This window comes from Aethalodelphis obliquidens, unplaced genomic scaffold (assembly GCF_003676395.1).
Source record: "Aethalodelphis obliquidens isolate GAN/ISIS:26980383/991018 unplaced genomic scaffold, ASM367639v1 scaffold3, whole genome shotgun sequence".
NCBI lineage: Eukaryota > Metazoa > Chordata > Mammalia > Artiodactyla > Delphinidae > Aethalodelphis > Aethalodelphis obliquidens.
The window spans coordinates 39,350,745-39,365,855 of NW_020837947.1; the positions used below are offsets into that span (position 1 = coordinate 39,350,745).

General features: G+C 37.9%; 1 long non-coding RNA gene and 1 other non-coding gene across 2 annotated transcripts; both read left to right on the forward strand.

The window, feature by feature from the left end:
- Nucleotides 1–57: 57 nt before the first annotated feature.
- Nucleotides 58–9,028, forward strand: LOC113609862 (uncharacterized). The gene is made up of 3 exons (XR_003428852.1): nucleotides 58–181; nucleotides 1,924–2,155; nucleotides 8,853–9,028. It is a non-coding gene; the product is annotated as an uncharacterized LOC113609862 (long non-coding RNA).
- Nucleotides 9,029–12,358: 3,330 nt separating this feature from the next.
- LOC113613274 (U6 spliceosomal RNA) lies at nucleotides 12,359–12,465 on the forward strand. The gene has a single exon (XR_003430148.1). It is a non-coding gene; the product is annotated as a U6 spliceosomal RNA (small nuclear RNA).
- Nucleotides 12,466–15,111: the final 2,646 nt, after the last annotated feature.

Genomic DNA, 15,111 nt, shown 5'->3' on the forward strand with positions numbered 1-15,111 from the left:
TGACTCAACAAGGAGGAGGGACTAAAAGAAAGGGGCGGGGAAGAGGAAAGGCGGGCAGGAGAGTGGAGAGGAGGCCGGCGAACGTGGACGGGTGGGGGAGAAGAAGCAAAGAGGAGTAACCAGCCCGGATAAAGCTGTACTTTAAATCTGCTGACTAGAGAAATGAAACAGCATTAGAGACGTGAGTTCCACTGCTTGTAGTTGCTCCTTACAAAAACAATTATGGGTTTTAGTTAGCGCTTTTTTCACCAAAAGTCCAGGGATGATAAAAAGCAGTGTATTTTAGAATATTACTACCTTTTCTAAAATTTTACTTACTGTAATATTACAGTAAATTAATGTGGTGGAAAAGAGTATAGCCAAGGCATACTTGTTGCCTATTGGCCAAGGTGTGTGAAGTTAAAGGTGTGTGTGAGTGAGTTATTTGATGAGCTAATTCCTTTCCTCTTAGTTTAAGTAGGGAGAGTGAACAGAGGAAATGGAGATGGGAGAGAGAAATGTCAGAAATGAACATTTTATGGTGGTATGCCCATCCCAAATCCACCTTTCATCCCCGTGACTGCTTCGAATTTTTTTCTTTACTGCAGTTTAGCAAAACCAATGTAGTTTTATGTAACAATAGTTATAACTGTATAATATATAATACATTTTGACTGTGAAAATCTTGATATCTAACCTCTGCCAGATCTCCAGGGAACTGAAGATTTATAATATCTCAGCCCCATTCATGCCAACTCACTAAAAATGAAATCTCTTTTGTAGTGAAATGTCAGGATATTTTTATGAAATACTCATATGTTAAGTTGGCATCAAGTGGGTCCCGAAACTATCAACCTTCCTTGAGACCATCTCCCTCTCTAAAACCCACTGGATAGTTTTCTGCCTGATGACAGCAGAGGTCTGCATATAATTTTTATGTGCTTTTCCACTACTTCCATGGTCCTCCCTCTTCAGCACTCTGCATTAGGGTTTATAATAGCCTGAGTCATGTGGCCTCAATCTTAGAGTGGGTAGGTCCTTTGAGGACTCTCCAGATGCCATACTAGAGGGCTGTGGTAGGACAATTCCCATAAACTGGCTTCAGAGATGCTCCTGAGGTTGGGCAGGGAAATCTCTTGGCCATTATTCTCTGGAAACAAAGCAAACTCATCCAGCCTTAATACTCTTTCCTCTTCTCAGTAGTACAGATATCAGAAAGGGAGAGGATGGCAAATATTTTCTGATAGATACCTCTCCCTAAGTTTCAATTCATTGAAATAAGTAATAAAACACCTTTTGAAATGTTGTAGTGCTAAGACAGAGTTTTGCTCTCTTATTTGCTGGCTATGTTATTTCTAAGGGTACATTTTTCTTTATGTTAAAGAAGGGGAAAAAAGAAATGGAAATTATAATCTGACTTTCAAGTTTTCATGCTCAGCAATCCATAAATATTGTTTTGGTCTTGGATTTACATTGTCCTTTCCTTCAAATGAGTTTATTGTTTTGTCCTAACTATTTAATTTACGTAAATATTTGGTTTACTTTTGTAAAAGGATTTATCAAGTACAATGATTACTGAAATCATCCATTTTATTTTTAAAAATTTCCTAAAATGCTAATTCAGAATTAGTTACATGAAAGAAAAGTTGCAATTGGCTATTCTATAACAGGGTTTTTTTAATGAAAAATTGTGTTTATTTCCAATTCTGTTAGGTGTATAAAATGAAATTGTTATCTAAGTATTCTGGAACCTTTTCTTTTCGTCTATTGCTTATGTGACCAACTGGAAAGAGAAAGACAGAACTTCTTTATACCAAAATAAGTTACTCATGGAAATTGCTTGAACCATTTTCTAAGCCAAAGAGATTAGTCATAGCATTAGCCAGCAATTAAATAATAAGATCTCCTAACATATGGACTGTACTACATCTTTTATTTCTAAAGTGATTTCCACAAAATCTTTCATAAAAGATGAAGACATTCTATGTGATCTTCTCTTCTTTTGGAATAATGCCACCAAGATTTGATCCTATGAGTAAGAGTGCTCAAGAAGACCTGGGTCGCTGAATGGCTTCCTTGTTGGAACATTGACAACAGTTTCCTTTCATGGACCCCTTGAAGCTTCTCCAAATGTCTAGCAGCAACTCCTATTATACTTCATGCTGTAGCAGTGCTGGTGAGTTGTATTTTGACCAATAATATACATTTTTAAAAGTATCCCATTTATCTGACCTTAGAAGCTTATCTCCATCGGAATCTTTTGCAAAAATTGTGGGATAGCTTTTTTTTAATGTTTTTCTCATATTCTTAAAAATGCCAATGCCATTTCATTAATATAAACACTGACTTTTCAGAACTGTATATTCTCTGACTGCCAGGCCCTGTCTATGCAGAAGAAATGGATGCGGCCTGATGTGCTAGGCAACACTGCTCTTTGAGAGATGAGGGACAGTCACTTAGAGTTCTGTCCTCTGCAGAACTTCTTTAGGTGCCACCATGAGCCAGGCCTTGGACTCCGTTTTATCCATGTTGCTCTGTGTATTGAGAGACACACATTATTGGCACAGTGAAGAGTAGACTATTTTTCAGAATCGTGCGAAGTATTTCTTAATATGAAAACCAACTGCGTTTTTTGATTTTTACCTTTGTTTCAAAATAGCAATTTTTGAAATTTTAAGAGATGAATGGATTAATTTTTAAGGATTTTGAGTGCTTATCTCACACAAACTCTGATGGATTACTCCCACTTCAATGCGTCGCATGGATGTTAAAAAATAATTGATGGATAAAGATTGAAGATTAGTAAGGAGAATATTGTAATGGTAGAGGAGTGAGTTAGTTATAAGAATCTGAACTAGGGTACTAGGAGTAAGAAAGGACAAGAAGGTAGATTTACCAGAACTTGATGATAGATTGAATGGGGAGGACAAGAGAGGAGTGTGGAAACTGATTTTGGAGTTTTGATTGGGAAAATGTTACTAACACACACACAAAAAGGAAGTCCGGAGGAGGAACTGATTTGCTGAAAGATATTTAATGATTTCAACTTGGAAAATTTGGTATGAAGAACTGAAACATCTTGGTGAAGATATCTGGCTGGCAGTTTCAAACATGGGCTGTGGAGTTCAGTTTAAAATTGCTATGAGATGTGGGGTTTTACTCATAGAATTGCTGTTTGAAACCACAGGTACAGGTATTATAACTGAGATGGTATGTAGGCAGTGTGCCAAAAAGACAGCACTCACACAGCCTCAGTGGATTTCCTCATTTAATACAGGCAAAGAAAAAGAATGAAGAAAGAGGCAAGGTAGAATCAGGTAAAGGGAAGTGGGTTTATTTGTAAGGAAAATATCACCCTGGTACTTGGGGGAGTCTTAACTTTGGATAAAAGGGCAGTTACTCCTTTCAAACAAGAGTGAATGAAGACCATAAAGGAAAAAAAAAAAATGTTTTAAAGTAGGGAGTATGTGCTTTAGAAAGCTAAGGTTTAAAAGTAACTTCTCAAATAAAGTAGATGAGGTTATCAGCTGGCTCTCAGATTAGAACAAGTTGATCAGAGTTGAAGTTTGCAATACCTCTGTGGGAATTCAAAGGCAGCTGTAGAAGAATAAAAGGATTATCAAAGACTGGGAGGGTCTAGGATGATTTTGTATTGGATTAAGATGGCATTGTCTTATGGATTTCCTTTCATTAACATCAGAATAATTCTAACCAGGTACCAAATTTCCATTTTATCTAATGTTTATTGGACTGTAAGGAAGGAGAAAAAGTTAATTTGCAAGCCCAAAAGTATGCAAATTCGGAAATACTCTACCCAAATTGGTAAAACCAGCCAGAAAATGAGTTCTTAAAGTGACTGTTGGTCAACCATATTTCCTTTGGAATAGTGTAGATTTCCCAATATATTACCCACTTGTGCTAGAATCCTTTTTCTTTTTTTTTTTTCTTTTTTGCGGTACGCGGGCCTCTCACTGTTGTGGCCTCTTCCCTTGCGGAGCACAGGCTCCGGACGCGCAGGCTCAGCAGCCATGGCTCACGGGCGCAGCCGCTCCGCGGCATGTGGGGTCTTCCCGGACCGGGGCACGAACCCGCGTCCCCTACATCGGCAGGCGGACTCTCAACCACTGCGCCACCAGGGAAGCCCTAGACTCCTTTTTCAATAGATATATTTCTGGGGTCTGACAATTTACTTCGGAACTCCAGAGTACTCACTTAACTGAAACTTGCTTGCCATTTATTTATCATTCTGTCATCCTTGAGAGGGGTTTGAGGATAAAAGGTTGTCTCAACCTGGGTAAAATCTGAACTTATTCTCTAGCCTACACCTATTTCCAAGTGAATTTTTCTGTGAGGCTACACACAAAGTATTTGTCAAGGGAAGAATCTTTTGTGTTGTTCTGTTTAATGGGAAAAACTCCCAGCCAGCAGATAAATATGTCTTTGGCTCCACCTACTGTACAGAGTGAAAATCAGCATCAGAAGAAGTAACTGGTAAACCATTTTTTAATACTTTAACTTTGTTCACCTTTTTCATTAAGCATGGTTAATTTTTTGGATCATTTGTGAATATTTACATTAATTCATTTAGCAAATATTTATGTCTCAGGAACTATGCTACTGAGGGTTTGTTAGTTATGCAGGAAAGTGGTTACTGATATAAAAACAAGGTCCAATCTGTTGGAAGTTTTAGGTGACTTTTTAAATTCTTGGAGATTCATGTTGTCACCTACAACAAAACACTAGAGGCCAAGGTCAGCTCAATATAAAGTCAGAATATTATCACCCAGTGAAGTACAGCTTAAGGACATGCAAAGCTCTTTCAGACCAAAACCATCAACCTACCCATTCCCTGTAGAGGCTAGGTTTTCCATCATTAAGTTCCACCTTTGGATTAAGACACTGGAGTTTTAAGAAGGTGAAAATGGAGATGAAAGTATATTCTTGGAAAGGGTAAAAGAAAAATTAACAAAAATTAGTTTACTGTTGTGACTTACAAAGACAGTTTGAAAAGCCTGAGGATATAAATTCTTATGGGAATGAGCAGAAATGAATCAAGGGGCCTGTGAACTCACTTAAATTTGATAGAACTGACCTTTAGTTCTTTTTGGCACCTATTAGTGCACATCACAAAAGACTGAGGTGTATTAAAGCTACTCCCTCATGACACCAGTACCAGCTCAAAACAAAACAAGCTTTAGACCAAGTTTGGCTTCACATTTAGACACTTATTTAATAAACACCTATTAGTAAGCAGACTCTAAACATTTCATACAACTTGCTTTGTATTCTCTACAACGTCCCAACTCTCTGTTCTTTTTAGGTGCTGAGACTACCACCTTGCATGAAAAGTTCTTTTTTTTTTTTTAATACATTTATTTATTTTTGGCTGCATTGGGTCTTCGTTGTTGCATGTGGGCTTTCTCTGGTTGCGGGGAGTGGGGGCTACTCATTGCAGTGTGCGGGTTTCTCATTGTGGTGGCTTCTCTTGTTGCAGAGCACGGGCTCTAGGTGCCTGGTCTTCAGTAGTTGTGGCACGTGGGCTCAGTAGTTGTGGCTCGCAGGCTCTAGAGCGCAGGCTCAGTAGTTGTGGCGCACGGGCTTAGTTGCTCCACAGCATGTGGGATTTTTCCCAGACCAGGGATGGAACCCGTGTCCCCTGCATTGGCGGGCAGATTCTTAACCACTGCGCTACCAGGGAAGCCCGAAAAGTTCTTTTAAAGCAGAAGCGACAATATTCCAGAAACAGCACTTGATTGTAATAGAAAGACTCAGCCACCGGATATCCTCCCAACCAATGACTGGATACATGACCATTTGGGGGTCAAGTAAATAGTTTCTTAAATTCTGTTCATGCAAATGTCTCTAGATTATAGCCAATCTACGTAAATTGAATACCACTCATTTCACCAAGGAGAGCCTGTTTCTACCAACCATTATGCTAATTAACAAATCACTAATTTCATCAGTAAAAATCCATATCTGACATTCAGGATGCTAATTAGCAAATATCTGGTGTGTTTCAAAGACATGAATACAGAAGCACTTGTAGTCCTCTCTGAGGTGGCCTTTTTTTTTTTTTTTTTTGTGGTATGTGGGCTTCTCACTGTTGTGGCCTCTTCCGCTGCGGAGCACAGGCTCCGGACACGCAGGCTCAACGGCCATGGCTCACGGGCCCAGCCGCTCCGCGGCATGTGGGATCCTCCCAGACCGGGGCACGAACCCATGTCCCCTGCATCGGCAGGTGGACTCTCAACCACTGCGCCACCAGGGAAGCCCTGAGGTGGCCTTTTTGATGTATGTTTGCCACCCATGCCAAGCCATGAACTCTTGATTAAGTACCCATACTCTACATGTAACTAACTCTGTATGCAACCAACCAACACACACGTTTATAGTACTGCATCTTTGCTGAAGTTTTTAAAAGTAAATTACAGACATCATAAAACAGGGAAACTGTGTATTGCTTTTATAGTGCAACTTAGTACCCTGGAAAATGGAATTAGCTCCTGGCTTCCTGGTGTTAAGAGATGGAAGCAAAAGCCATGAGTTGAAAGGAGATACCAGAAGAATTGGAGCATCTTAAGAACATATAGGGATATTTTAACAATTTTACATTTGAATGGCCCCATCTCAAGACGTTATATATCTACCTTTAAAAATGGCATAGCTATTTTAAATGCTTTTTGTTTGAAGTTAATATGTGTTCTTAATGCTTCATAATGCTTTCTAAATATTTGCTTCATAAGTAACTTGAATCCTACATCATGTGAAGTTCAGACTGATTCATATTCAGTGGGCTTTCCTTTGTGTTTCACGCTGACCCTCTTCAGTCCACCCCTGCACCCCTGTTATTTTCCTGGCCTTGGGCCACTCATGTTGAAATACCGACAGGAGGTTGTTATCACCTAACTTCTGATCTTACAAGCATCAGCAACAGTTGGTCTTCAGTATTCTCCTGACAATCCTGTTTTATAAAATTTCCAGTCAAAACAGCAAACTTGATGTGTTTGGAAGATTCAGGTGACTTTTTAAATCTGTTAGATGGGATTCATTCCAATAACTGATTTCCCCTCAATAATTTTAGTAGTTCTTTTATTTTCATTCTTGAATAAAGTATGAATGGATTTTAAATATTAAAGTTCAAAATATTAACATGTGGAAAGTGAAAGAAATCAAGCTTTGATTATTATAGATTATAGAAGTTTTTTTTGTTCTTGTTTTAAATGCCAAAGCATTAATAGAGGCAATGGATATAGCTTAGTGATATGATTCTCCTTTTATGGATTTCTATATAAAGAGTTTCAGTAACTTTCTTGGCTTTTTATGAAACAGTTTATCCATTGGGGGAAAAGACTACAGGTTTGTGAATCAGACTTTTCAATTACACTCATCCATAAAAAGATAGCATATGGTGTGTTTAGACTAAATTCTAAATTATAGCCAGTTTTAACAGAAATTTTTAATGAATTGACCACTAAACCAGATAGGACATAGAATCAATCTTTATTTTAGACCTTAATTAGGCAATGAAAACTGCAATTTTGGATTCAGATTCAAGAAACATTTATGGAAACCCTATTATTTCTTTAATATTTTTGTGGTTTTACGTACAGGCTATTCTAATAAATCAGATTCATTTGGAGGGGCTTCCGATATCCTTAAAAATGAAGACATGCCAAAGCCATATTATAAAATGCTTGATATATTTTGAAATTTAAATTAACTAGTTAATAACTTTAATATAAGCCCCCATAAAGATATATAACTTTGCTATTCATATCATAAATTATAGGATCTACTAAAACAATATATAATTGCTTAATAGTTTATCATAAGGTAGGATGAGCTGGTAATGTTTAAAGATTCTTGATGAACATACTCTTCAAAATGTCAGTTTATCTCCTAACTATATGTATAATCTTATTTGGAAGTGATATAAAAACTTCACATTTGGGGCCCTTCCTGAATAGGAGGTCCAGACCAAATGGTCCTTCTGATAATGGCCTTTTTGTCCAGCCCCCGCTCTGTCCCCAGCCTCTGAGTGAAAGGATCTGCATTCCAGGCTAGAAGTTAGAACTCCTCTTTTGCCACTGACTTGCTAGTTAATTTTGCTTTGGATAATTCCCTCTGCCTCTCTTTTGTTTTATACGAACTTTTTGATGTATAACATACTTAAAGAAGAGGGAACATATCCTGAATGTAAAGTTTGGAGGACTTTTGCAAATCAGATACACCTGTTTAACCAGCAGTCATATCAAGAAATGGAAAATTACATCAGTATCATCCCTGTAGCTCTCCTTGAAGGCCCTTCCTTTCATTAATACTTCCTCCATAAGCATAATCACTATTAATTCTTTCCTATTTTTCTCCTTCTCTTTAATAATTAAGTTGAATCTTAAAGAATGTACTATTTTGTGTGTCTGGCTTTTTTGGGGGGATTATTAAAAACTTTATTATTATTAAAATAATGCTAATGTGTTAACTTATTTGTGTGTCTGCCTTCTTTCATTTTCATTCATATTCTTGCAGGTCGTCATAGATCTTTCATTATTATTGATGTGTAATATCCCCTTGTATGACTATATCACAATTTATTTATCTTTTCTACTGTTAATGGGCTTTTGGGTAATTTCCAATTTGAGGATTTTATAAATAAAAATCCTCTGAACATTCTAGTACAGGTCTTTTGAGTTGTCTGTCATTTTGTAGGAGTTCTTTATTTATTCTGTCTATGAGTCCTTTGTCAGGTAAGTGTATTGTGAATAGGTTTTCTTTCTCTGGGTTGCCTTTTTACTTGCTTAATGGTTTCTTTTTGATTAAAAAAAGAATTGTGAATGTAATATAGTCTAAATTGTCAAATTTTCTCTCTACAGTTTGTACTTTTTAGAATCTTTTAAAGAAATGTTTCCCTCCTCCAACTAAAATCAAGAAGATATTCTCTAGGAATTCCCCTGGTGGTCCAGTGACCCTGCATTCCCAGTGCAGGGGGCCTGGGTTCCATCCCTGGCCAGGGAACTAGATCCCACATGCCACAACTAAAGATCCTGCATGAGGCAACGAAGATCCCCTGTGCCACAACTAAGACCTGACACAGCCAAATAAATAAATAAATATTTTTTTAAAAAAAGATACTCTCATGTTTCCTTCTAAAAGTTTTACTGTTTTATCTTTCACATTTAGATCTACAATACCTGTGAAGTTGAATTTGTGTATGGTATAAATTAGGGGTCAGAATACATTTTTGTTGCTATAGAAATTCAGTCTACTCAGCATCATTTATTAAAAAGATCATCCTTTTCTCAGTATTATCTTTGTTGTGAATCAGGTGACCATACATATCTGGGTCTATTTCTGAACTCTGTATTTTGTTCCATTGGTCAGTTTGTTTATCTTTGCACCAATAACATGTTCCCTTAATTACTATACTTTTATGATAGGTCCTAATATATGATAGTATAAGTACTCTAGCTTTGTTCTTCTTCAAGATTGTCTTGACTGTACTTGGCTCTGCATTTCCATATGATTTTTTAAAACCATCTTCTCAGTTTTCACATACACACAAAGTATTTAAAAGATAAACAAGAAAATTGAACTGTTGGGATTTTGATTGAGATGGCATTAAGATGGTTCTATAGATTTTTATTCTGCCTTTATTTTCAAGGATATTTTTTCTGGTTATAGATTCTGGGGTTGACAGTTTTTTCTTTAAGTATTTTCATGCATAATGTTCCACTCTTTTCTGGCCTCATAATTTATGAGAAGTGAGCTGATTAATTGCATTATTATTCTCTTATATGTAAAATGTCGTTTTTCTCTTGCTTCCCCACAATTTGCTCTTTACCTTTCATTTTCAATAGTGCAACTACTGTAACTGAAAATTTCTGTCTTTCATCAGATTTGGGAAATTTTGGCCATTATATCTTCAATTAATTTTTTTTCTATTATAGTTTCATTCTCATATCCTTTTTGAACCATTATGCATATAGAACCATTTGCTATCATCTGACAGATCTCTGAGGCTCTCTACTTTTTTCCTCTTCATATTGGCTAATTTCTTTTGATCTATCTTCAAATTCATTCTACTGTCATCTCCATTCCTCTAAGTCCAACCATTGGTGATTTTTTTTTAACATATTATATTTTTTGGTTCTAAAATTTCCATTTGGTTTTTCTTTTACCATTTTTATTTCTCTGCTGAGATCTCCTACCTTTTTATTCAATCGTCAATATATTTTGTTTTACTTCATTGAGGTAAGTTAAAATAGCCACTTTAAAACCTTTAATTTCTAGTACCGACACTTGTGTCATCTCAGAGTTGCTCTTAATTGGTTTTCTTTTCTATTGGCAATGTGTTCCATTTATCTGGTTTCTCATATGTCAGGCAATTTTTCATTATACCCTAGAGATTATAAATGTTAAGTTGTTGAGATTCTGGATTCTATTATTTTCCCCCGATGTGTGTCATTTCTTTTGTTTTAGCAGGCAATTATCTTATTGGAATTTGTGTAGGATAAAATTATTTTAGATCTGGACTAGAACAGCTCTATGTTTATCTCCAGGGACATCTGGAAGTTTGGCACCTTATCCTGGCCAAGAAAAGATCAGTCAGCTAACTAATGATTTATAATATGCTGTTTTAAGTTCAAAACTTCCCCGGAGGCACCCAAGATCAGCTTGTTTATTGATGAATTACACCTGACATGACCATTTAAACTTTTGGGCTTGGCTTTTATACCCAGAAGAGCATAAAAGAGTCTGCCAGAAACTTTTGGGCAGCTCTCCTGAAACCAAGATTTATCAGAGAAATATTGGCAATTCAATCCCAAGGTGAAATACATATTCATTTTGTGAACATAACAGACCCTGGGGAGCTGTGCCTGGAGGTTTCAAGCACCCTCAGTGCTTTTTTTTTTTTAACTTTTTTTCCTCTTGACGTACCATATCCTCTGCCTTTAATAAAATCTTACATGAGTACAGTCATCCCTCGGTATGCACGGGAGATTGGTTCCAGGACACCCAGCAGATACCAAAATTCACTGATGCTCAATTACCTTTTATAAAATGACATAGTATTTGCATATAACCTACCCACATCCTCTGGTATACTTTAAATCATCTGTACATTTACTTCTAATACCTGATACAATGAAAATGCTATGTAAGTAGTTATAAATACAATGTAAATGCTATGCAACTAGTTGCCTGTACAAGACAAATTCAAGTTTTGCTCTTTGGAACTTGCTGAAATTTATTTTTTTCTGAATATTTTCAATCCATGACTGGTTGATTCCACAGATGTGGAGCCCACAGATAGAGAGGGCCAACTGTGTGCCCTGTGGAGTCTGATAAATCCTTTCAATGATCAATCTATGCAAAATTGAAAATGCAAACTTTGTTTCTTGGGTGGCAGCTTTAGTCTCCGTTCAGTTCGATTACTACTGGCCAAGATGCTTTCTATGTTTCATGCATGTGTGGTTAATGGGTCAAAGATATGGGTAGGGAAGAATTTGATAACGCTCTTGTGATTTTTTTTTTCTTCCAGAGTTTACTTATTCTCACAGTTTTCTGGCTTCAGTATTCTGGTTTACCAGAGGCCATTTTCCATCATGTCCCCACTGCCTTCAGCACAATTTGCACCTGGTCTCAGGCTAAAAGTTTCAAAAAATGGGGACCCCACTTTTCTAGACAAGTATAATCCACTATAGTCGATCTTTTTCTGTTTACTTTCCAGTGCTTCACGTAGCTGCTATTTGTATTAGGTCCAGATTTTATGGTTGTTTTCTGTGGAGGATTCAGTCTGGTTTGATCTTATTCCATCATCATTAGAAGTGGAACTGCTCCCATAAGATTTTTCTATAAAAGGTGTCTTAAAAAAAAAAAAGCTGCATTTTAGTTTGTTGGGCACACAAAATCTATTACCAATCTTGCGCTAATGGAATGTTTAGAACCAGAGCATTTAAAGGAGAGGCTCCTCTGAAGAATAATCATGAATCCATTTTTTTTAAGACCGGGATGGTCAGAAAAATTATTTTTACTGAAAAAATAAATAAAATTTTCCTCTCACCCCCCAAAAAGCTTCATCAGTTGACTGCTAGTTATAACTGAATGGTTTGGTAATGTGTTTGACTCTCTCACTACAGTCCTGGCATTATTGAACAATGACAAGTAGATGTCAATGAAATCTAGAAAGATTGCTATGTAACACAGGAACATAATCCCTTCGTCCTTTTTACCATGTCAATATGCTATCTCATTTAATCCTCATACTACTTAAATTAGGTAAGCATTATATATCTATTTAACAGACGATCAAACAGATATTCTGGGAAGTTAAGTAACTTGCCTGAAGTCACGGTACTAAATGATAAAACCTAGTCTAGTGCTCGCTTTGGCCGCACATATACTAAACTTGGAATGATACAGAGAAGATGAGCATGGCCCCTGCGCAAGGATGACACACAAATTCATGAAGTGTTCCATTTTTTTTTCCAGATTTTACTTTATTTTACTTTAATTACAAAAGCAAAGACATTGATAAAGCAAATACAATCTGCAATAATAAATACATCTGCAACAGATGCTAAATATCATTAAATTATTATATAATTTAGACAGTAAACATGGTCTATTTTTGCTTCTTTAAAATAGAATACATTTGATCACATTTTTTTTTATACAGCAGGTTCTTATTAGTCATCAGTTTTATACACATCAGTGTATACATGTCAATCCCAATCTCCCAATTCATCACCCCCTCACCCCCCCCACAGCTTTCCCACCTTGGTGTCCATACGTTTGTTCTCTACATATGTGTCTCAATTTCTGCCCTGCAAACCGGATCATCTGTACCATTTTTCTAGGTTCCACATACATGCGTTAATATACGATATTTGTTTTTCTCTTTCTGACTTACTTCACTCTGTATGACAGTCTCTAGATCCATCCACGTCTCAGCAAATGAACAAATTTCATTCCTTTTTATGGCAGAGTAATATTCCATTGTATATATGTGCCACATCTTCTCTATCCATTTGTCCGTTGATGGGCATTTAGGTTGCTTCCATGACCTGGCTATTGTAAATAGTGCTGCAATGAACATTGGGATGCATGTGTCTTATTATTATTTTTTTTTTTTTGGTGGTACGCGGGCCTCTCACTGCTGTGGCCTCTCCCGCTGTGGAGCACAGGCCCTGGACACACAGGCTTAGCAGTCATGGCCCACAGGCCCAGCTGCTCCATGGCATGTGGCATCCTCCTGGACCAGGGCACGAACCCGCGTCCCTTGCATCAGCAGGTGGACTCCCAACCACTGCACCACCAGCGAAACCCCGCATGTGTCTTTTTGAATTGTGTTTTTCTCTGGGTATATGCCCAGTAGTGGGATTGCTGGATCATATGGTAATTCTATTTTTAGTTTTTTAAGGAACCTCCATACTGTTCTCCATAGCACTCCCTTCTGGCTTGTAGTTTCTGCTCAGAAATTAGCTGTTAACCTTATGGGAGTCCCCCTGTATGTTATTTGTTGTTTTTCCCTTGTTGCTTTCAATAATTTTCTTTTGTCTTTAATTTTTGTCAGTTTGATTATTATGTGTCTTGGCGTGGTCCTCCTTGGGTTTATCCTGCCTGGGACTCTCTGTTTCTCCTGGACTCTGGTGGCTACTTCCTTTCCCATGTTAGGGAAATTTTCAACTATAATCTCTTCAGATATTTTCTCTGGTCTTTTCTCTCTCTCTTCTCCTTCTGGGACCCCTATAATAATGAATGTTATTGTGTTTAATGTTGTCCCAGAGGTCTCTTAGGCTGTCTTCTTTTCTTTTCATTCTCTTTTCTTTATTCTGTTCTGCAGCAGTGAATTCCACCATTCTGTCTTCCAGGTCACTTATCCGTTTTTCTGCCTCATTTATTCTGCTATTGATTCCTTCTAGTGTATTTTTCATTTCAGTTATTGTATTGCTCATCACTGTTTGTTTGTTCTTTAATCCTTCTAGGTGTTTGTTCTTTAATTCTTCTAGGTCTTTGTTAAACATTTCTTGCATCTTCTTGATCTTTGCCTCCTTTCTTTTTCCAAGGTCCTGGAACATCTTCACTATCATTATTCTGAATTCTTTTTCTGGAAGGTTGCCTATCTCCAATTCATTTAGTTGTTTTTCTGGGGTTTTATCTTGTTCCTTCATCTGGTACATAGCCCTCTGCCTTTTCATCTTGTGTATCTTTCTGTGAATGTGGTTTTTGTTCCACAGGCTGCAGAATTGTAGTTCTCACTTCTGCTGTCTGCCCTCTGGTGGATGAGGCTATCTCAGAGGCTTGTGTAAGCTTCCTGATGGGAGGAACTGGTGGTGGGTAGAGCTGGGTATTGCTCTGGTGGGCAGAGCTCAGTAAAATTTTAATCCTCTTGTCTGCTGATGGGTGGGGCTGTGTTCCCTCCCTGTTGGTTGTTTGTGAGGCGACCCAGCACTGGAGCCTGCAGGCTCTTTGGTGGGGCTAATGGTGGACTCTGGGAGTAGTCACACCAAGGAGTACTTCCCAGAACTTCTGCTGCCAATGTCCTTGTCCCTGTGGTGAGCCACAGCCACCCCCCGCCTCTGCAGGAGACCCTCCAACAGCAGCAGGCAGGCCTGGCTCAGTCTCCTATGGGGTCACTGCTCCTTCCCCCAGGTCCCGATGCGCACAGTACCCTGTGTATGCCCTTCACAATTGGAGTCTCTGTTTCCCCTAGTGCTGTCGAAGTCCTGCAATCAAGTCCCACTAGCCTTCAAAGTCTGATTATCTGGGAATTCCTCCTCCCATTGCCAGATCCCTAGGTTGGGGAGCCTGTTCTGGGGCTCAGAACCTTCACTCCAGTGGGTGGACCTCTGTCATATAAGTGTTCTCCACTTTATGAGTCACCTACCCAGCAGTTATGGGATTTGATTTTACTGTGATTGAGCCCCCCTTAACATCTCATTGCAGCTTCTCCTTTGTCTTTGGATGTGGGGTATCTTTTTTGGTGAGTTCCAGTGTCTCCCTGTTGATGATTGTTCAGCAGTTAGTTGTGAATCTGGTGCTCTCGCAAGAGGGAATGTGTGCATGTCCTTCTACTCTGCCATCTTGACCCAATCTCTCTCTTTCTCAAGTTTGAATTGGAGAAATTTC